This window comes from Solanum stenotomum, chromosome 11 (genome assembly GCF_019186545.1).
Source record: "Solanum stenotomum isolate F172 chromosome 11, ASM1918654v1, whole genome shotgun sequence".
Lineage (NCBI taxonomy): Eukaryota > Viridiplantae > Streptophyta > Magnoliopsida > Solanales > Solanaceae > Solanum > Solanum stenotomum.
In genome coordinates, this window is record NC_064292.1 from 2,108,846 (window position 1) to 2,131,879 (window position 23,034).

General features: G+C 31.1%; 1 long non-coding RNA gene and 1 pseudogene across 2 annotated transcripts; both read right to left on the bottom strand.

The window, feature by feature from the left end:
- Positions 1-7,299: 7,299 nt before the first annotated feature.
- LOC125844282 (uncharacterized) lies at positions 7,300-15,143 on the bottom strand. 2 transcript variants are annotated; one of them, XR_007444138.1, is made up of 3 exons: positions 15,106-15,143; positions 8,991-9,082; positions 7,300-7,332 (listed from the first exon to the last, which is right to left on the bottom strand). It is a non-coding gene; the product is annotated as an uncharacterized LOC125844282 (long non-coding RNA). The 2 variants fall into 2 exon arrangements; XR_007444137.1 differs by lacking the exon at positions 15,106-15,143 and adding an exon at positions 10,196-10,233.
- Positions 15,144-20,025: 4,882 nt separating this feature from the next.
- LOC125844465 (putative disease resistance protein At3g14460) lies at positions 20,026-22,211 on the bottom strand (annotated as a pseudogene).
- Between the last annotated feature and the right edge of the window lie 823 nt (positions 22,212-23,034).

Below are 23,034 nucleotides of genomic sequence, written 5' to 3' on the forward strand. Positions count from 1 at the left end.
GGACTTGTACTCATTTTGTAGTAGCTCTGTACTAGTGACTTCCAGGTTCTGGGAGGGATCTTTATTTGTATATATGTTTTTGGTTTGTGTCCGCCTGTTTATATTGTTATTTGCCTACTCTTGTTTAATTTCTACCCTCAGACCCATTACTTGTTGTTCCGGGTTACGGGTTGGCTTACCTGCTGGTGGGTTATAGTAGGTGCCATCATGACTTGATAAATCGGGTCATGACAAATAAATATGTACATTAACAAAAAGTGTTAAACCCTTTATCAAAATTAGATAGTTGTTACTAGATTCAATATCCCTGTAGCTATAACGACATTTACAAACAGTGCTAAATGTAATTGTTACTAGTAATTGTATCTAAAAATATATATATATTTAGCGGCAATTAATTTATTGCCGCTAAAAATTCTTTTTGATGTAGTATCTAAAGATAAAACACTCATCAAATCAACTACTAATATTAATGGATTCGAGTAATTGATGAAGCACAAAGGTGAGAGCTCCCATGAAAAGGGTTAAAAAAACTTAATTTTTTTTCATATATTTCGAGTTTAAATTGTTTGAAACAATGTTTAGTAAATTATATATCAAGTACATTCAAATTAGATTTTAAAAAAATACTTATTCATGTATGATATTAGGATAAACAAATTCTAACTAGACATAATAAATAAATACCAAATAATAAATCCTAAACTATTTAGGATTCTTCTCTTGATTTATTTCCAGAAAGTTAATTCCGGAAAATCCTTATATGTGTAGGTAGGGGTGTACAAAACTGAACCTAAAACCGAATCAAACCGCAAACCGAGTCAACCCGAAAAAAAAACCGACTAGTGGTTTGGTTTGACTTGGTTTGGTTTTTAAAAAACCCGACTATATTTGGGTTGGTTTGGTTTTAACTAAAAAAAACTAACCCGAGACCAAACCAACCCGAATTTATATATATAATTTTAAAATTTTATTTTATACATAAAAATATTTACTTTGATATAATTTTCAAATATTTCTTATACTTTTCCATAGTTTTTATCTTTTAATATATTATTTCAAGTTTGAAACTTAGAATTATGAGTGGGCCAATAAAGATTATAGTCCACAGATGTTGGTAATTATAATAAAGCTTAAATCAAAATCAAATTAATACTAATGCAAAAAGAAAATCAATTCAACACTAAGAATGACAATAATATTGAATATTTGTTCTTTAGTTTTACATTGGTTTAGACAATTAAAATACATAATCTAATTTTAATTTTCTTTAATATTTAGTCATGTAACTAATACTTATTAAACTTAATTTTAGCATGATTTAGTACTTTTAAATTATGATCATTTTCATTATGACTTGTTAATTTGCAATATTTGTTTTATGCGATTTCATTATTATTATTTTTGTTGGATATTTTAGTGTCATTAATCATATCATATTGTGTTATATTTTTAAGAAACATCTTAGATAGTTGTATTTTGGTAGGATTAAAGAAATATTTGAAGTACAAGTAAATTATATGTTTGTATGAATACTTTACCAGAAAAACCCGAAACAACCCGAAAAATTGAAAAACCCAAAAAAACCTGAGGTTGAAAAACCTAAGTTTTATTGGTTTTGTTTGGTTTATAAATTTAAAAATTCGACACAAATAGTTTAGTTTGATATTTGAAAAATCCGAACCAACCCGACCATGTACACCCCTATGTGTAGGAAAGGAAAATATTGAAATTGTTTCCTACTTCACATATACATAGGAGAAGGGATGGCCTTTTCAGGTGAAAGTATTAAGGGAATGAAGATAAGGGTGTTCAAGTGGTAAGATTGATTAAATAATTGGGGTTATTTTAATAGTTTTATAATTTATGAGATTCTTATATTTATGGGAAAATATATAACACAAAAATTTCATATCGCATGTCCAAACAAAACATCAATTTCATATCATGATTCATATTATAATACCATATCATGATTCCATATCGCATGACCAAACGGCCCCTTAGTTTAGGTGTCTAAGTAAAAATTTGTGTTAACTTTAATTGTGAGTGGATGAATTCATCCAAAAAAATAGAACTTATTTCTCATTGATTTTTGTTAGGTTTGGATATGTAGTTAAGAAGGGTAGGTTTCTCCTGTAGTTTGATTGGTGTCAATTAAACTTTATCAGTTACTTTATCAATATAGAGAATAGAGCATGTGGTTGTAGAACTGATGTACTATACAAGTTCTAACGGATTTATTTTGTTCAATATTTACTTAATAATTCTATTGAGTTAAAATATAAGTAGACATTAATAGTTTCTGCTAATACACCTTTAATAATTTACTAGAACAGTTTTTTTGTTCCAACAATGTAAAGTATCATTTAAGCTTCATCAATAATTTTAAAGGGTAGTATGATATGCTAGTCGATCATAGATAGTCTTGGGATAAAATTTTAGTATTGTCTTATTCAGAGTTTGGTTACTAATCTCGTGATATACCAGAATTAGTACAAAGTATTAGAGAAAATAATACATATGTTAGCTTTGGTATTATTTGGAAAGGATAGCAATATGTTCACCAAACACCGAAGAATCTCTGCAGAAGTATTATGTAAGAGAATTAATAATTGTGTTGTCTTTTGCTTTGCGTAGGCCAAGACATATCCAGACTAAAAACAACATCATTGTAACATGCTAGGAAAATACCACACCGACAAAACACAAGAGAGATGTTGATTGTTGGTATATAAAGAAGCGAGCCTTAGACTTAAGTGACTTGTCCAAAGCCAAAAATACAAGCTATTATAGCCACCATCCTGATGTTAAATCGAACATAAGAATAAATACCACTTAAAACTTCAACACTTACCCTTGAGAGACGTTCAAAACTTTTCACTTCCCAAATAATTGTTGAGCCTTATCAAAATCCTAACAATGAAAAAGTAATATATTTCCTTATAATCTAACCACCGTCCTAGTCAATTTTTTTTCTTTGGTAAATAGAGCGCTGGGGCCTTTTATTAAAAAATCAAAAGAATGGTTTTCACTTCCTTTCTTATCATTTTCTCATTTTTTTTTTTTTTTGAGGTTATAACAAACTGTTAAAATTATTTTCTTGCATTATACTTCTTTGAAGTTGAAACCTAAACAATGGTGAGAAATTAAATCTATTGATCCATTGTGTAGGGGAGCCTTGGAGCAACGGAGGTAATTTGTCTTCATCTGACTTATAGGTCACGGATTTGAGTTGTGAAAGCGGAGGCTAATATTTTTATTAGGTTAGATTGTCCACATCAAACCCCTTGGGGGTCTTACTTTTCTTTTTGATTTATCTCAAAAAGACTATCTCTTTCTATATATAGTAAGTTTTCAATTCCTATATTCTACTTGACGATAAGTTTAAAACCACAAGATTTAAAGGACTACACATAACACACACCCATAATTCAAGACTGATTCAGTTTCATAAAGGCATAAAGAAGTGACCTTAGACTCAAGTGACGCGTTTAAAGTTGTGCAAGCCTATCAAAGAGAACATTCAAAATTGAAGAGAGAAATGCACCACCAAATCTTCAAGCAAAACAAAGAACCACAAAATAATTTTAAGAAGATAAATTATCCTTTTTTCTCTTTTCAAAATGTATGACTCGAAAAAAACGTTAGACTCGTAATTGAATAATTGAGGCAATAATAGAGGAAGGTATCTTTTGCTTTATGTCTATTCATTACTTTTTCTTTATGCACTTATTCATTTTTCAACAGCTCATTGTAGCGCTTAATGGGGCTTGTGAAGAATTGGAATCTGTTCAATTTTCCTTTTCTCTTGAGTATTATTTTTTCTATGTTTACTTGAGTTAAGAGCCTATCGGAAACAACCTCTCTACGACGTAGTGGTAAGTTTCTGTAATTGCTAATTGACAACTAATTGCAACAAACATAGGCATATCAGTTTTCATAACGACGGAGACGATTTAACTCCTACAACAAGTTCACAAAGGCATATTACATATTACGGAAAGGAATCACACAGTTAATTTTACCTCTTCGAAGTCCAAGGATGTAGCTTAGTAGTTAATAAAGTGGGTTAAATCCCCGCAAAGACAAAAAAAAGTATTTCCACCCGTACCTATTGTTGTCTACCGATGGGAAGTGACAAGTATCACGTCGAATTAATTGAGTTGCGTGAAAGCAGAAAAATCCCAAATTTAACAAAGCTTTCGAAACTTCAATTTCAACAAGTTACAACCCAAATATACTACGGGTGATAGTAGATTTGTCGGTTTTTGTTGTGATATTGAAGCTTTTCAGTCGCCGGCAGATTTTGTCACTAAAGCCTTCCTCACTTCAACAAAAATAACTATTAGCGGTAATAAATATACACATTAACAAAGAGTGTTAAAATTTAAACCCCTTATCGACATTTACAAAGAGTGCTAAATGTAATTGTCACTAGTAATGGCATCTAAATCATATATATTTAACTAATATTAATGGATGTGTAAAGCACGTGTAAAAGGCAAAAGCAGAAGATACTGACTTATTTCTTATTGGTTGATCAATTATAGATCGTTATCGATTTAACCGTTAAAATTTAACACAAAAAAATCATGAAAAATTACTCAGAAACAAGGTGACAAACCAAATGAATCATGCACATGAAAGTTGCTAGAATGCATCTTGCTAAAAAGCTAACACGGTCACATTGTAGAATAATTGAAAGTTTGAGACAACCTAAAATAAAAGTATGAAACTTAACTCTAAGTCAAGGACTTTATATACCAAATGATATAAATATAATTATTTAATTTACTATCAGACTATGGTTAATCCGTTAAGAAAAAACTTCAAACCATTAAGAATCGATAACCGGATAATAAAAAAAATCAAAACCGTTACTGAAACAGCTATACCAATAACCATTACCGATAAATCGATAAATCTGCTCTGTTTCATTTACCATAAGTGAGAAGGGATGGCGTTTTCAGGTGAAAGTATGAAGGGAATGAAGATTAGGGTGTTCAAGTGGAAGCACCATCATATGTATACAATCATTGTAGGAAGTTTGGGACTTTATTACCCGAATATGGATTTTTTATTTTTCGACTAAACAATAATATTATTCCTATTATCCAACCTTTCGTGTTAGTAAATGCAGAATCCACATTTGCAGATCTAGTTAAAAGCATTAGCAATGATTTGTCCTCATCTAAATTGTTCTGTTTGGACCCAACTCATTCTTTAACCAAAACTATCTCAGCTTATTTGAGAAGTTGTTATTGTAAAACTACCTTCTGTGCCTCATCACACACCAGTGACATTAAGATTGTGGTGACCGTGGACGTGGACGTGGATGTGGACGTGGACATGTCCGAGTACGTGGACGTGGTCTCGGACTCGGATGAGGATGAGGAGGCGGAATCTTCACGGGATATGATCTGCTTAACTAATATTAGTAATATGTACGAGATATTGTGGCATAATGTTAGTGAGAGCAGCGATGAAAATGTAGTTCATTTTTACATGTATGGAGTTCTAGAGTCTGATAATAAGAGGAGAAATTTATACCTAAGTGGATTTTATTGTACGGATGAACTTTATTTGGCTCGACTTGACATAGAGTTTGATGTTGAAAATTCTGATAGTCAAGACATCCTTCATTCTATGTCTAATTACTTGATCGAGCGCGCTTTGTTTTTTTGTTCTGAAAATGTATTCGATGGGAAAAAACAAGAATTTAGGGAGCTGCTATGTGGATTGAAGATTATGACAGTGGGGGGAGTATTATTGAAGAATATTGTGCATAATTTTGAGTTGGCAGACGACATATGCCCTATTTTCTTTGGGAAATTTTCTCATGAATCAGTGGTGGCGGTGACCACACCGTGCTCCCATGTATTCCATAGGAGTTGCATATTCACCTGGCTATCAGAGAAGAACAATTGCCCTATCTGTAGAAAAAAAGTTGTGGTGCATGAATAGTTCTTTGTGTATATATCAGTTCATCATCTATAGTCTTAAATAAAGTATCTTTTGCTTCATCTTGCTCAATTACTTGTATGGTTTCAAAGCTCACATCTTTAACTCTTGGGAGTTTTTTTTTTTTTCCGATCCTCTTACTACCTCCACAGAGTCACTCTTAACATGCTTGAGAATGTATGGAATGCGGACTCCACGGACAACAACTCTGGCATTAATTGTTGTTCAGTTTAATCCAGTTGCCGATAAAGCTTGTTGGCAGCCATAACTTTTCTACCTTGAAAGCCCAGATTTCCATGCTTATGCGTGAGCACAATGGTTTTGAGCTTTTTTCTCCATGTTGTATGATAGTTCTTTTCCTGTTTTCTCCCCTCTTATGTGTGTAATAATGCCTTTTGCGTTGAAAGGCGGCTTAGCTCTTTGTTCAATCAAATATATCTTTCCTTTGGACGGATCATAGGAAGTGAAGGTATGCGATGGAGCAGAGTTTCTTTGTTTTTGTGGTTAACATAGATATGAAACTTTTTTGCCCAGTTCATTTATCCTTAGATATTTATGGTCCTCTGAAAAGCTGAGCTCTTGTGTTCTCTTAAACTGAACAATGAATATACCTTAAATATTACTATGAAATATACTAATGACTGTAGTGGTTGATAATGCAGTCACCCCCTCAATCCCCCCACCCCACCCCCGCGAAGAAGGATTGGTTACAAAAATTTTAAAGCTACTGATAATGGATGAAAGAAATTAAAAACATAAGACTGAAAGGAGCAAAACTGTTTCCAAGCAACAACTTTAAACAAAAGGCATTTTTTATCAGTAGCCTTAAACGAAAATCCTTATTCACCATACGGGTATGCCATCTAGAAGACAAGGTTCAGTAAGTTGAAGAGTGAGCTAGGAGTGTGACATGATAAATGTACCAAAGGAAGTCGAAGAAAAGTTGTCTAGAAGTCGGAATAAGATTATTACCAAAGGAGTGTGACATGATAAATGGGACTCAAGCTTTTGCTATCATTTTGGAAAAGCCTACGCTTGCATTTGTATGCTGTACTGCTTCAGAAATCCAGATAAAAATTGGATAAGTGACTAGTCTTTTTGCACTTACACTCAGCGATAACCAAACTGCAAACCTATCTTAATCTGGGAAGAATAAAAATGACTAGTCTTTATTCACTTACACTTTGCTGTCACAACACATTCAAGTAACTGTCTATTCAGCAGAGAATTGCAGAAAAAATTTCCTTTTACCAACTGAGCTAAGAGCTGTAACAACTTACAAATCCTGACAAAGAAAAGGATAAGTGAAAATAGTAATGAAGATGTTCTCCAAATCAGCTGTACGACTGGGAAATCACAACCTTCTTACTGAAAGCAATTAAAAAGAAATTTTAGAACTCTAAGCCAATCCCCGTGTTACAATTACAGACCACACACTGTCTATATTTATAGTTCTATTTGACTACAGAAAGTATTTTCTAAGCTTACTGCCAAGTGAAGAAGTATCAAATTCAATATATGGCTCACAAGCAATTTTTTATGCTGAAGAAGCTAGAAGAACAAAGCAATGTGAAGGGAGTCAAGCTGCCAATTCATCTCTGATACGTCTATTCGCTTATTAGCCTTAGATTCATCTCTGATGCAAATCGATTGCATTTTTCTGACCATTCATGATTTTAGTTGACTGAAGTTTAAGAACAGCGAAGACAAGATCTAACAACTCCTACAACAACAATTGATCGACAACCAAATCAAGCTAATAGACAAGCAAAGGAGAATTCCACAAAATTAATTGTCAAGTTATCTGGACGGTAAATTGCAACAAAGAGTAGTAAGTAAGATGGAATCATATTTTGAACAAGGTTGCACAAGCTACATATGATATATTTCGCAATTGAGATGTGAAATTTGTAGGGATTTATGCAGTTTTGATGATTGACAAAGAAAGACAAAACACGTCAATCAATATGGTCCAAAGGTGCACTGTCACGAGCAGTTAAATTCGAGAAAGCTTTTAGAATGAACAAAGACAAGAGTGCAGAAAGAAATGAATGGATAATGTTAATTTCGTGAGAAAACCCAAGGAAATAAACATCTGATGGATTGAAGAGAAATAATCAATGAGTTTGATTTGAAGAAGGAGTCTAAAGAGGCAAGGAGTTTTAATTGAAGAAGGAGTCTTACTTAAAGTAGAACTCTTCAAGTTACTGCTGAATTGAAGTGCTGGAGTTTGACTACAATACAAAAGAATCGATGAATGTAATTTGAAGAAGGAGTCTAAAGAAGCAAGGAGTTTGAATTGAATACTAAGTCTTACTTGAAGTAGAACTCTAAGTCAAGAGAGTTCAAGTCAATGAGGAGTTTGAAGTAAACAATAATTCTATGAAGAATTGTGCTTAAATAGAGGCGAAGTCGTCTAGAATACTTGTGCACTTACAGAGCAATTGAGAAATTGACTTCGCAAGTGCTACCAACGAACTGAAGGATCACATCGAAGAACCTAATCCTTCTACAGAGTTTATGTGTTAGGAGTTTTTCTTTGTGATTGAGTCTTGATGTAATCTTAGTTCACTGAGTTATAAACTGAATAAGAAGTGTTGTCTTCAGGTTGTGATAACTCGAAGAATTGGGAACACATACCTTGGGAGGTTTGTGTTGAAGGTTAGGAATTAGAGTTAGTTCCTAGGATTACAAGAGTTGTAATCTAAATCCATAACTTGAAGTTAAGGTAGGTTGCAAAGTTTGTAATCTATCTTTTGTGGAGGCTCAGTGATTTAGTGAAATTGGAATTAAATCCTATAGGGGTACATGTCGTGGTTTTTTACACCTTTTGAGCCGGGTGTTTTCCACGTAAAAATATTGTGTTTTTACTTACTGTCCTTACTGCTTTGTTGGAACACGTTAGGCAACATGTTTCACACTTAGGCGAAAAGTTAAAATCAGTAAATTACTAGGTCGTGCAGACTAACAAAATTAAAATGCGATAAGAGTATAAGTCAATAGGCAATGAGAAACCAATCCAATACCAGATATCCAAGAAATATGCAATTATATATATAACGCACAACAAGTTGTTGCAAGTCTGTAACATCTAACTAACTCGTGACAAACTTTATCCCTGTAATAAGATNATTAATACCCCAGGCAAAGTTCTCAATGGTGATCTATATAAAAATTAATACCATCAAAAATTTTCAATCTTTATCGCAACTTAGCAAACACTTCATTAAGGCAATTATATCCAAATAGCCTTCAACCAATCTAATGGTATTTCCTGAACACCTCCAAAAAAACAACATAAGCAAATTCCACAAGAAAGAGCTAACAAAAAGAAACCTTCAAGTATATTTCCTTTTATTGCAAATGAATAATCAAAATGTTTCACTACTTCTCCAATCAAATTCATTATTTTCAACTTCAATTTGAAGAGAGAACTAATAGAATACCTTGATTTTACTGCATATTAAAAAAATACATAAATATGAATACTTAATTAAGAAAACTCATATTAAATGAGTCTCATTTGGCAAACGAAAACTCCAAGTGTTTGCACTTGACATTAAAACATTTTCTTCTGCAACTTTCAACAAATGAATTAGAGATTTACATTATAAATACGTTAAAAAACTAAAACTAACATAGCAATTATCTTTTAAATATTTTTTGTCAGATCATTAAAATGGTTATTTCTTAAAATTTTGATATTAAATAAAAATTTCATATTAGCAAATTTTAATGAAAAAAATCAATTAAATAGATTGATTGACTTTGCAAGTTAAACTTTCATATTTGAGTGATTTTATGGTTAAAAATCAAAGTTGAGTGATTTTCTGATTAAAAAAACTCATAGTTGAGTGATTTTTGGGTTAAAAAATAAAGTAGAGTAACTTGAGAAAAATTTCATTGTTAAGTGACCATCTGAGATATTATCTCTTCAACTTAGTATAGTATGTTTCACGAAAATGAATACAAATTAGGCCGGACACAATACTGTAGCAGCAAAACAATTGCAACAGAAAAAATTCAGGTATAGATTGGGTGTGTTGTTGTTGTAAAAAAATCAGGTTTAAATTTCAAGGAAAAAATAGAAAGTAATTACAATAAAGATAAATTTAAAGCTCAAATCAGAAGCGATTTCCCACTTTAAGTATCTGAATACCAGTGAAAAATTAATACAAAATAAACATCATGGTAACTAAACATGAATAAAATCATTATTTTGTTATCTAACCTTGAAGAGAGTCTTAAGATGAAGCGTGAGATTTGTCACAAGAACATCTGAATTGCTGTTGTAATGAGATTTATCTCTATGTCAAATCAAAATATTATAAAATATTTACTTAATTAAATATTAAATAGCAATCTTTCTATATGCTAGACTAAATATTAAAAATCTGAAAATGTTAAGTCAAAATTTGAAAGACAAAATATTCATAAAAAAATATTTGGCATTTCTACCCTTTTAAGACTAAATTAGTTCCATTTTATAAATCTTTTTCTTTATACTAAAAAGTAAATTATTTTATTATGAGACCATTGGGTTAAATCAATATATAAAGACCATAATGCCCACTAAAGATTGAATGATTATTTTAATCTCTAAGTGTAAATTATTCCTTCATTTTATTAAAGGAATGCTGATCGAAAAGATGGAGGATCTTTCAATGTTTTATCGATAATAATTTAGACAAATTACTTGATGCAGCTTTAATTGCTACTATTATTTTGAATAATAATTGCAGTCATTGTATTCTTTCTTTTCAATGTGATAAGGAATAATATATTCATCTTTCATAACTTATACTCCCTCCATTCCATATTATATGTCGTCCCTTTCTAAAAATAGTTGGACCACAATATATGTCATCTTATAAAATTTATGCATAAATTACCATTTATTGCCCATTATACCCTTGATAGATTAATTAATTAATCTTGAAAATGTATTTACTTTGACTAACCTAGGAAATCTACAAGTAATTAATTTCATTGGAAGAGTACTTCATTCATTAATTAACTACTTTCTTTATTCATTACTTATTCTATAAAATCTGATTTTAAAAAAATTTATCAATAAACAAATTAAAAATAAAAGATGAAAAAATGAATTAAGTATAAAAATATAAATAAAACAATTAAAATACGAACCAAAATTTTAAACAAAACAACAAACCAATATTTGTATTCAAATCTTCTTCAATATGCGCATCGGTGTTTAAATCAAAAAACAAATAATTTGTTGAACTAGAACAAAAAATCATTTGTCGTCTAATTTCATTATCAATAACATCAGATTCAGAGGAAAATTTAGATCAATTTGAAGTAATGGAATTTGAATATTTTGTGATGTTGTCATGTTTGCTTTAAAAATTTATATATAAAAATAGTAAAAAACATTTTACACAAAATATATAGGAAAATTGAGGTGGGAAAAACTTGTTTTTTTAAATTTTTTGGATCAATTGGTGAAAAATTTGGCTCTAACATTAAATAGTCATCCAAATTCATTTATATTTTTGAAATCTAACATTTCATCATTTATTACAAAGTTGTCATAAGCAAACATTAAATAAAGGCATAAGGGTAAAATTACCTTATTTCTTAATGCAAGTGCAAATGGAAAAGGTGACATATAATATGGGACGGAGGGAGTACTATCTAATTACTCTATTTTTATCCATATAAATTCATCTTTATTTGTTTCATGAGGACCCGTCATTCTTTTCGTTCTATAGTTTAAAGTACAAATTATAGGAACCTCATATTATAAGTACTAAATAACATCCTATCCCTTCTAGTTTTCTATTTACCAAAAATCCCTTAAAAATGATGTTTGCGGGATACATAGCGTTGTGCACGGGATACATTAGGTTTGATACATTCCACATAGCGGGATACATAGCGTTGTGCATAGGATACATTAGGTTTGATACATTCCACATAGCGGGATACATAGCGTTGTGCACGGGATACATGCGGGATACATAGCGTTGTGCATGGGATACATAGCGTTTGATACATTCCACATAGCGGGATACATAGCGTTGTGCACGGGATACATGCGGGATACATAGGTAAATAAGGGATTTTTGAAATTGTTGAAATAAGTAGGGATAAATGGATATTAAGGTAAGTAAAGGAGTGTAGTTAAGTAATTTGTCCTAGTTTAAATAGTGTACTGCTTATATCATTATTGTTCTATTTGATTCATACTTTAACGAAATAAAGAAGACTCTTGAATTATAATTGCTTATGGGACAAGTGTCAACAAAAACTCAAAAAAATATATAGTGATTCTGTATTTCTTTTTTCATATACATATTGTTTTGATTAGAGTCTTAAAAAGAATGTGTATGCTATTGCGTGTTTTTTTCTTTGTTTATTTTTTGTATGTGTTTTCTCTCTATTAATTTTCTTTGATTTGATTTTCTATAAATTTCTGATTGTTCCAAGTGTATTTTTATTTAGGCTAAAATTAATCTTTTGTGACTATAATGCACATTGGCTAATTACTATCTAAAGTTCTAAATTTACAGTTTGTTGCTTAAAATAAAATTTAAACATTAAAATAAGATCCCTCATTCGTTACATGCATGCACACGTAGAATTCAAATTGTTTTAACGATTATATAAAAATTAGCATGGGACACACGTGCAACGCACGTGTCCTGAAACTAGTATATTTATAAAAGAGAACCTTTGGCCCGCCTACGTGGCGCCACCACAAATCAAAATTCTCTTTAATTTATAAAAGAGAACCTTTGGCCCGCCTACGTGACGGCCTCACAAATTGGAATTCTCTTTTAATTTATTTATTTCCAAAATTAGTCTTCTTCTTTCATGAAAAGTTGTGACATTTATGAAAAATCGTGACTTTTATGAAAAGTTGACTTTAACTAGCCTTCCCCTTTCATGAAAAGTTGTGACATTTATGAAAAGTTGTGACTTTAATGAAAAGTTGCGACTTTTTTGAAAATTTGTGACTTTTAAGAAAAGTTGCGACTTTAATGAAGAGTTGCGACTTTTATGAAAGGTTGTGACCTTTCCTAAGGGTTGCAACTTTTCCAAATAGTTGTAACATTTTTGATAGAACACAATAAACATTTGTTCACACTACCCTTTGTTGTCTATAAATTGAGAGATTTCCACTCATTTTAAAACAACTAAAATTTTGAATCTCTTCTTCTTCTTCTTCTTCACAATTAAATATTTGGTTACTTTGCTCATATTGAGTGGCTCACTGACACCATTGCTTATGTTACAGATCCTGGTATGTACTTTTGCAATCATTAATTTATGCTTATGTTATTAAGGATAAATGATAAGATGTAATATTTTTTATTTTCCTTTACATTACTAATGTTTGTTATTACGTAATCTTATATGTAAGATAATATAGTGTTTTCGTTTTAATGACGGATAAGTTTTAAGCATTATTTTATAAATTTCATGATACTATTAAATTCCCATGCAAAACGCGAGTAATTTTACTAGTTTTTAATAATTTGATTGTGTACTAATCAGTACGGACAAAAAGCTTTCTCAAGGACATTTGATTATTTTATATTTAATTAGATTTCATGTGGTTTATCTTTTAAATCAAAATAATCACTTATTATAATTGTCTCAGTGATCTTTTCTATTGAACTTAATTAGTGCATTTATGCATCAGAAGATTTTAATAAGTTAATGCATGTGTATTCTATAAAGTAGAACCTCTTTGATATCTTTTAGTTTGTTCATGACATATGGAAAATTTAAGATCACAAAATTTAAAAAACACATACATTTTTAATTTAAAATTATAAATTTTGAAAATCTCTTTTTATTTCTTAAAATTTATGCTCAAATAAGCTAGAACACTTAAATTGAGTGAAGTTGGTATATCAATTTTGCGATCATATGCTCTATTATATATATTGATTGTTGAGTTATTGTGATGTAGTGGAAAAGGACATGAGGCCAAGACAACACAAGTTGTGCCAAAAGTACTCACCCTTGCTTCTACACAATTGTGTAGGTTGACAGCTCTCTCTCAGATTCGGCTTAGTAGTATCTTTAGCAGATTGAGCTTCGGGACATACTCGAGAGGTGACGGTTCATTTCAGACGTGCCCTTGAGTTATCTTCACTTTCAGTTTTGTTCTATTCGAGAACTATACTCTGAGACTTGTATATTTTTATTCGAATTCTGTATTTAGAGGTTTGTACATGTGACAACCAAATTCTGGGTACTGTTGAGTATTAATTAAAGTCTTCCGCTTATTTATTATCTTTTATTCTCGTATTTCTACTTCTCTATCGTTGTGGTTGGGTTAGGCTGACGTGTCCGGTGGGAAATGGACACGTGCCATCACATCCGGATTTGGGGTGTGANAAAAATACATAAATATGAATACTTAATTAAGAAAACTCATATTAAATGAGTCTCATTTGGCAAACGAAAACTCCAAGTGTTTGCACTTGACATTAAAACATTTTCTTCTGCAACTTTCAACAAATGAATTAGAGATTTACATTATAAATACGTTAAAAAACTAAAACTAACATAGCAATTATCTTTTAAATATTTTTTGTCAGATCATTAAAATGGTTATTTCTTAAAATTTTGATATTAAATAAAAATTTCATATTAGCAAATTTTAATGAAAAAAATCAATTAAATAGATTGATTGACTTTGCAAGTTAAACTTTCATATTTGAGTGATTTTATGGTTAAAAATCAAAGTTGAGTGATTTTCTGATTAAAAAAACTCATAGTTGAGTGATTTTTGGGTTAAAAAATAAAGTAGAGTAACTTGAGAAAAATTTCATTGTTAAGTGACCATCTGAGATATTATCTCTTCAACTTAGTATAGTATGTTTCACGAAAATGAATACAAATTAGGCCGGACACAATACTGTAGCAGCAAAACAATTGCAACAGAAAAAATTCAGGTATAGATTGGGTGTGTTGTTGTTGTAAAAAAATCAGGTTTAAATTTCAAGGAAAAAATAGAAAGTAATTACAATAAAGATAAATTTAAAGCTCAAATCAGAAGCGATTTTCCAGTTTAAGTATCTGAATACCAGTGGAAAATTAATACAAAATAAACATCATGGTAACTAAAACATGAATAAAATCATTATTTTGTTATCTAACCTTGAAGAGAGTCTTAAGATGAAGCGTGAGATTTGTCACAAGAACATCTGAATTGCTGTTGTAATGAGATTTATCTCTATGTCAAATCAAAATATTATAAAATATTTACTTAATTAAATATTAAATAGCAATCTTTCTATATGCTAGACTAAATATTAAAAATCTGAAAATGTTAAGTCAAAATTTGAAAGACAAAATATTCATAAAAAAATATTTGGCATTTCTACCCTTTTAAGACTAAATTAGTTCCATTTTATAAATCTTTTTCTTTATACTAAAAAGTAAATTATTTTATTATGAGACCATTGGGTTAAATCAATATATAAAGACCATAATGCCCACTAAAGATTGAATGATTATTTTAATCTCTAAGTGTAAATTATTCCTTCATTTTATTAAAGGAATGCTGATCGAAAAGATGGAGGATCTTTCAATGTTTTATCGATAATAATTTAGACAAATTACTTGATGCAGCTTTAATTGCTACTATTATTTTGAATAATAATTGCAGTCATTGTATTCTTTCTTTTCAATGTGATAAGGAATAATATATTCATCTTTCATAACTTATACTCTCTCCGTTCCATATTATATGTCGGCCCTTTCTAAAAATAGCTGGACCACAATATATGTCATTTTATAAAATTTATGCATAAATTACCATTTTTGCCCATTATACCCTTGATAGATTAATTAATTAATCTTGAAAATGTATTTACTTTGATTAACCTAGAAAATCTACAAGTAATTAATTTCATTGGGAGAGTACTTCATTCATTAATTAACTACTTTCTTTATTCACTACTTATTCTATAAAATCTGATTTAAAAAAAAATATATCAACAAACAAATTAAAAATAAAAGATGAAAAAATGAATTAAGTATAAAAATATAAATAAAACAATTAAAATACGAACCAAAATTTTAAACAAAACAACAAACCAATACTTGTATTCGAATCTACTTCAATATGCGCATTGGTGTTTAAATCAAAAAAGATTCAGAGGAAAATTTAGATCAATTTGAAGTAATGGAATTTGAATATTTTGTGATGTTGTCATGTTTGCTTTAAAAATTTATATATAAAAATAGTAAAAAACATTTTACACAAAATATATAGGAAAATTGAGGTGGGAAAAACTTGTTTTTTTTAAATTTTTGGATCAATTGGTGAAAAAATTTGGCTCCAAAAATAAACTCTAAAATTTAAATAGTCATCCAAATGCATTTATATCTTTGAAATCTAACATTTCATCATTTATTACAAAGTTCTCATAAGCAAACATTAAATAAGGGCATAAGGGTAAAATTACCTTACTTCTTAATGCAAGTGCAAATGGAAAAGGTGACATATAATATGGGACGGAGGGAGTACTATCTAATTACTCTATTTTTATCCATATAAATTCATCTTTATTTGTTTCATGAGGACCCGTTATTCTTTTCGTTCTATAGTTTAAATAGTGTACCACATATATCATTATTGTTCTATTTGATTCATACTTTAACGAAATGAAGAAGACTCTTGAATTATAATTGCTTATGGGAGAAGTGTCAACAAAAACTCGAAAAAATATATAGTGATTCTGTATTTCTTTTTCCATATACATATTGTTTTGATTAGAGTCTTAAAAAGAATGTGTATGCGCGCGTTGTTGCGTGTTTTTTTCTTTATTTATTTTTTGTATGTGTTTTCTCTCTATTAATTTTCTTTGATTTGATTTTCTATAAATTTTTGATTGTTCCAAGTGTATTTTTATTTAGGCTAAAATTAATCTTTTGTGACTATAATGCACATTGGCTAATTACTATCTAAAGTTCTAAATTTACAGTTTGTTGCTTAAAATAAAATTTAAACATCAAAATAAGATCCCTCATATGATGTTTCTTTGTCACAATTTTAAAAATTTATTTGTAATTGTTGCATTTTATTATTCGTTACATGCATGTACATGTAGAATTCTAATTGTTTTAACGATTATATAAAAATTAGCATGGGACACACGTGTCCTGAAACTAGTATATTTATAAAAGAGAATCTTTGGCACGCCTACGTGGCACTACCACAAACCAAAATTCTCTTTTAATTTATAAAAGAGAACCTTTGGCCCGCCTACGTGGCGCCACCACAAGGGAACTGCGATTTTTATGAAAGGTTGTGACCTTTCCAAAGGGTTGCAACTTTTCCAAATAGTTGTAACATTTCTGATAAAGCACAATAAACATTTGTTCACACTACCCTTTGTTGTCTGTAAATTGAGAGATTTCCACTCATTTTAAAACAACTAAAATTCTGAATCTCTTCTTCTTCTTCACAATTAAATATTTGGTTACTTTGCTCCTATTGAGTGACTCACTGACACCATTGCTTATGTTACAGATCCTGGTATGTACTTTTACAGTCATTAATTTTTACTTATATTATTAAGGATAAATGATAAGTTGTAATAATTTTTATTTTCCTTTACATTATTAATGTTTGTTACTACGTAATCTTATATGTAAGATAATATAGTGTTTTTTGTTTTAATGACTAATAGATTTTAAGTATTATTTTATAAATTCCATGATACTATTAAATTTCCACGCGAAACACGAGTAATTTTACTAGTTTTTAATAATTTGATTGTGTACTAATCAGTACGGACAAAAAGCTTTCTCAAGGACATTTGATTATTTTATATTTAATTAAATCAAAATAATCACATATTATAATTGTCTCAGTGATCTTTTCTATTGAACTTAATTAGTGCATTTATGCATCAGAAGATTTTAATAAGTTAATGCATGTGTATTCTATAAAGTAGAACCTCTTTGATATCTTTTAGTTTGTTCATGACATATGGAAAATTTAAGATCACAAAATTTAAAAAACACATACATTTTTAATTTAAAATTATAAATTTTGAAAATCTCTTTTTATTTTTTAAAATTTGTGCTCAAATAAGCTAGAACACTTAAATTGAGTGAAGTTAGTATATCAATTTTGCGATCATATGCTCTATTATATATACTGTTTGTTGGGTTATTGTGATGTAGTGAAAAAGGACATGAGGCCAAGACAACACAAGTTGTGCCAAAAGTAATTCATAAAATTTAATGGTTACCAATCAACTTACCTACCCCTCTTAATTACACATCAAAACCTAACGAAAATTAATGTGAGAATTCTTTTTTTTTTTAAATAAAATAATTTAAAGCTAATATTTTCGGATATGTTGTAATTTATTTTTTGTATCTGCAAAAAAAAGTTGGGGTATATATAATAAATTTTACAAGAAATTTAGTAAAAATAAATTTGACCATCAAAATAATAAATATTTGTGAGAAGGATCAAATATATCCCTACATAAATAGTTTTTTCAAAAAAATAAATTTAAGTTGATTTGTTTAACTTTCGTTAGAAGAGGATATATGTGAATCAGTTGTGTAAACAATAGAGGTATATGTGAGCCACTTTTTTAACGAAAGTTATATCAATTTTAAATGACAAAGTTAAGAAGTATATTAAAACATTTTCTCTAGAAAAAAATATTACATGTGTTAGTTGTATCATATATTTTATTTAATATTATTTTTATACATAATAAACCATGGTGTTGACGATACAGAATGTCTCAAAGCTCAAGAGAAAATGCACCACCAACTGTCATCTTTTTTCTCTTTTCAAACAACAAAAAGACAATGATAAATTGAAGCAAAATCATTACTTTCTCAATTCAATAACTGAAGCAAGAGAGTAAGGATAATTTACTAGGGATGTAGAAAGGGGGGCCTAGGTGGGGGACTCAAAAATAAAAGAGCTTAAAATGATAGATTTTTACCCAGCTTATTATAGCGTTAAAAGGGATATCATAAATATGTTTACTTTACATTCTTGAAAATTTATTTTCTTTGTTTAAATAAAAAAGGAAAAAAAATCATTCCTGAACTTTAAATTTAACAGAACGGGATCCCTTCTTGTTATCACACTGAGTTGAAGTGTAAACAACCACGGTCTTTGGGTACATTAGAGCTGGATGTTCTATTTGCAGCAACTCATGCTTCATCTCAAGGAAGGCACATTAGAAAGCTGTACGACTTGGAAATCACAACCTAGCTCCTTACTGAGAGCAATTAAAAAGAATTTTAGAACTCTTGGCCAATTTACGTATTGTAATTACAGACCAACGCACACACGTGTCTACATATATATAGGTATACATGAATGAAATCTTTTAGACAAGTAATGAAATATCATGGTTTTATTTGACTACAGAAGGTGATTCCTAAACTTATTGCAAGCGAACAAGTTTAAAAATATACCATATATGGCTCACAAGAATTTTTTTATATTTTTATAAATTTGTAGTGTCTGGAATATCAATTAAAAATACCTGCATCATTCAGCTTTACTAGTAGATTGACATTTTCTTCCTTCATTCTATTATGCTTTTCACTGTCTGGGATGTCAAACTGATCTTGCTGAGCCAGATTGCCATACGCTTTAAATGATATCTGCATATCATGAGGAGTAAAACATATCTTTTTATGCTAATCGAATTCCAGATGACAAGGTTAATAATCATCCCAAGCTTAGGCTAAAAGCAAAGACGAAAATGCAAAACAACAGAATAAATTAGTATCATAGGATGTTGTATTGCTCCCAAAAACTTCTGATTGTTATTCATAATTATCATTTCTAAAATTTAGGTTCTCTATGGAGCTTTAATATAAGGTTATTTATATCCTGAAAAGAAAATTAAACGTCACTAACAGCAAAGTATCCAAAACTTGGGTTGAAATGGGTGTTGGGATGAATTCTTCTACTCTGTTAATGTCCTTTGTATCTTGGGTGTCATCGGAATTGAAGGCGTGAAGATAGAAATGGGTTCCAGAGAATTTTGAAACCGTCAGTTTCTCTGTTTCGCGAGTGCCAATGAAGGAAATCTATTTTGCTGATTTATGAGAGTGCAAACTATTACAACAAAATAAACATCTGGGTAACTAAAACACGAGTAAATCAATATTTTGTTATCTAACCTTGAAGTCATCCCCAGCAGGATATACTTCCTTGAGTTTCCGCTAGCTCTGAGGTGTCACTTGAGGTTGAGTAATGGACAGAAAATGAAGGAAACCTCATTATCTACAAAGTTCTCTGAATATCAATACCAAAAAAAATGATGTAATAATGCAGTCACATCAAACTTGAAATCAATGCGGTACAACATTGTGTAAAAAATGGAAGCAGGCTTCAAAGTCATTCTCAATTTCCTTAGATTTGAAGCTTGATGTAACTATTATCAAGGTTTTGGCTACCTGATTGAGAAAGTGATCGAGGTTGCATTTCTTGGACCCTTTATCTCTGTAGAAGAGACGAAAAATGTGGAACAACTTTCATGATGGCGAAAAGCATTTCCATCTACAAGATTTGAGAAATGAATTGCTATTGTGATGAATGTTCCAATGCAAATATAAAGAGAAGTAACCATAACCATAACTTACATCTGTTGGAGAGCCATTCGTTTTAATCATCACAGGGATTCTCCATGGATATATATGAAGGGAATTTGAGCAATATTTGGCCAGTATCCCCCCTTGCCAAATTCTAGTAGTGGTCTGAGCAATGGACATTTAGAAATAACTAGTTTAAAGAGGGAAGAGGGCATCCCTTTTACAGGAAGGGACTGGAGATTAGGGCAATTATGGATGGACAGCCGAGAGAGGGAGGAGGGCAGTGCTAATTCGGAAAGTGATTGTAGATTAGGGCAATCCAAGATGGTCAGCACAGAGAGAGAGGAGGGCAGTGCTGATTTGGAAAGTGATTGGAGATTAGGGCAATTCTCGATGGTCAGCTGAGAGAGGGAGGAGGGCAGTGCTGATTCGGAGAGTGATTGGAGATTAGGGCAATGGAAGATGTCTAGATGTAGAAGCGAAGTGAGGTGCCAAAGATGTAGTGAATGGAGCTCATGATGGTCATGTAAACGTAGCTCTGAAAGAGAGGAGGGAAGCTGCCCTGGTTCCAGCATTGACTGAATTTGAGGTAAATTACCAATACATAGATATTGAAGAAATGTGAGGCTTTTGAGAACTTGGGTGCTTAATGTTTTCAGATTGGATACCTCAAGTCTTCGAATAAAGCAAGGCAACTCCAAATGTTGGTCACTGCCATTATGTTTGATGGCTAACTCTCTGAGACAGGGGAATCTCTGTAAACACCACTCCTTTACCCCGTTCACTAGTTTCTTGCAATCATCGATCTGAAGGACTTGTAAATTGAAGAGCTCTATCTCTGGCAGCCACTTCAGCTTCTCACAATTCCAAATATTCAAATACGTCATCGCAGATGGAAGGGTTCCAACTGCCACCCAAAGTTTTTCAAGTTTGCAACAAAACCTTATACTGACACTTTCAGTTGCAGTAGGAATCAAAAACTTAGTAAGGTTGGGGCAACGCTCTACTCTCAAATAGCGTGCTCTTGGGAGCAACTCAGGTGATATATCATCTATAGAATGACATCCCTCCAGTCTCAATTCCTCGAGAAACATCTCACCAACTGGCGCATCCAATTTCAATTTTCGGCAACGAGATATCCTTATTCTCTTCAAGGTAATGGGCAGAATGCTAAAAGGAAGGGAGGTAAGAGAGTTGCAAAAGAAAATAGATAATTCAACAATCTGCTTCATTCCCTCAACTTAAGATCTAAATAGTTGAGTTTCATCAAAAACAACTCCAACCTTAGGAGTACCAATAACTTCAAACCTTTTTAAACTTGAAAGTCGAATAGGTGTCTCCAAATTGAGTTCATGACATCTTGAAATTTTCAATTCTTCCAGAGATGAAAGATTTTCAGGCAACTTCCCCATCAACTTTGGACAATTTTCAATTGAAAGCTTCTCAAGTTTAGGGAACTCAACACTTCCTAGTACGTGCCATATCTTCCATTCCCGCATATCTTCAAATTCAAGCGTCTCAAGAGAGTTAAAAGGCTTATTGGAGGACGAACTACCAAAGAATTCTTCAGTGACCTCTGTTATTCCATGCATCCCTCTAATGGAAAGGAATTTCAAACAAGGGAGTTCTCCTAGTTGGAAAATCCCAGGGCTGCAGCATGTATTGAATTTCATGTATCATATTTTTAGCTTGGAATTCACTTCAGTTGTCAAATTACTGGTTTATAGGGTTGATAGTATGGTCCGGGTGGTTCGCCTCTCGCTGCCTACCCCAGTTAGCCATCTAACTACATCGTTGAGCGGGGATAGATAAACTAACTGGCGAACATTTATATTTCATTTTATTTCGTAGCCAAGCAAGGTGTTTGTTTGGGCGTCACTCCTGAACACTAATCACCTCAATCTAATGGGTGGACCGAGCTCTCTATATTCTCTGGTCTATCTAATCCCTCCTCGTTCGATTTTAAGATTAGACACTAGATTTATTTATGGTGCGCAAGCATAAAATAGTAAAACAAGAATATAGAAGTAATTTTGATTGACAACCGAAAATCAATTCATAAAGCCTCAAATAATCAACATTGAATCCGTAGCTACAGCCCCAGAACAAGAGTTTTAGCTACTAATGTCTAAGAAAACAAGAAGAAGAAAAGAACCCTAAAAAGTATTGACGACTTTCTCTTCAAAAGTGCCTCCTCCTTATTCTTGATACCTCCCATAATTATTTACATGGACTATTTATAGATATAGTAAACCCTAAATAAAATAATTGAGTCCAAAGCAAATTAGGAATCCAAAACCGAAACCAAAAGGAATTGGAATTCCTCCTGTGCGTAAAACACTGTAGCCGCCATGTTGGGTTGCTGCTACCGTTATCGGCTGCCACGTGGCAGCAGCAGCAGTAATCTTCAATTTCGCTATTGCTGCACCTTTTCCTTATACATTATTATATTGAATTTATTTCATTAAGCTGCAAAGCAAAACAAGGAGAACACAA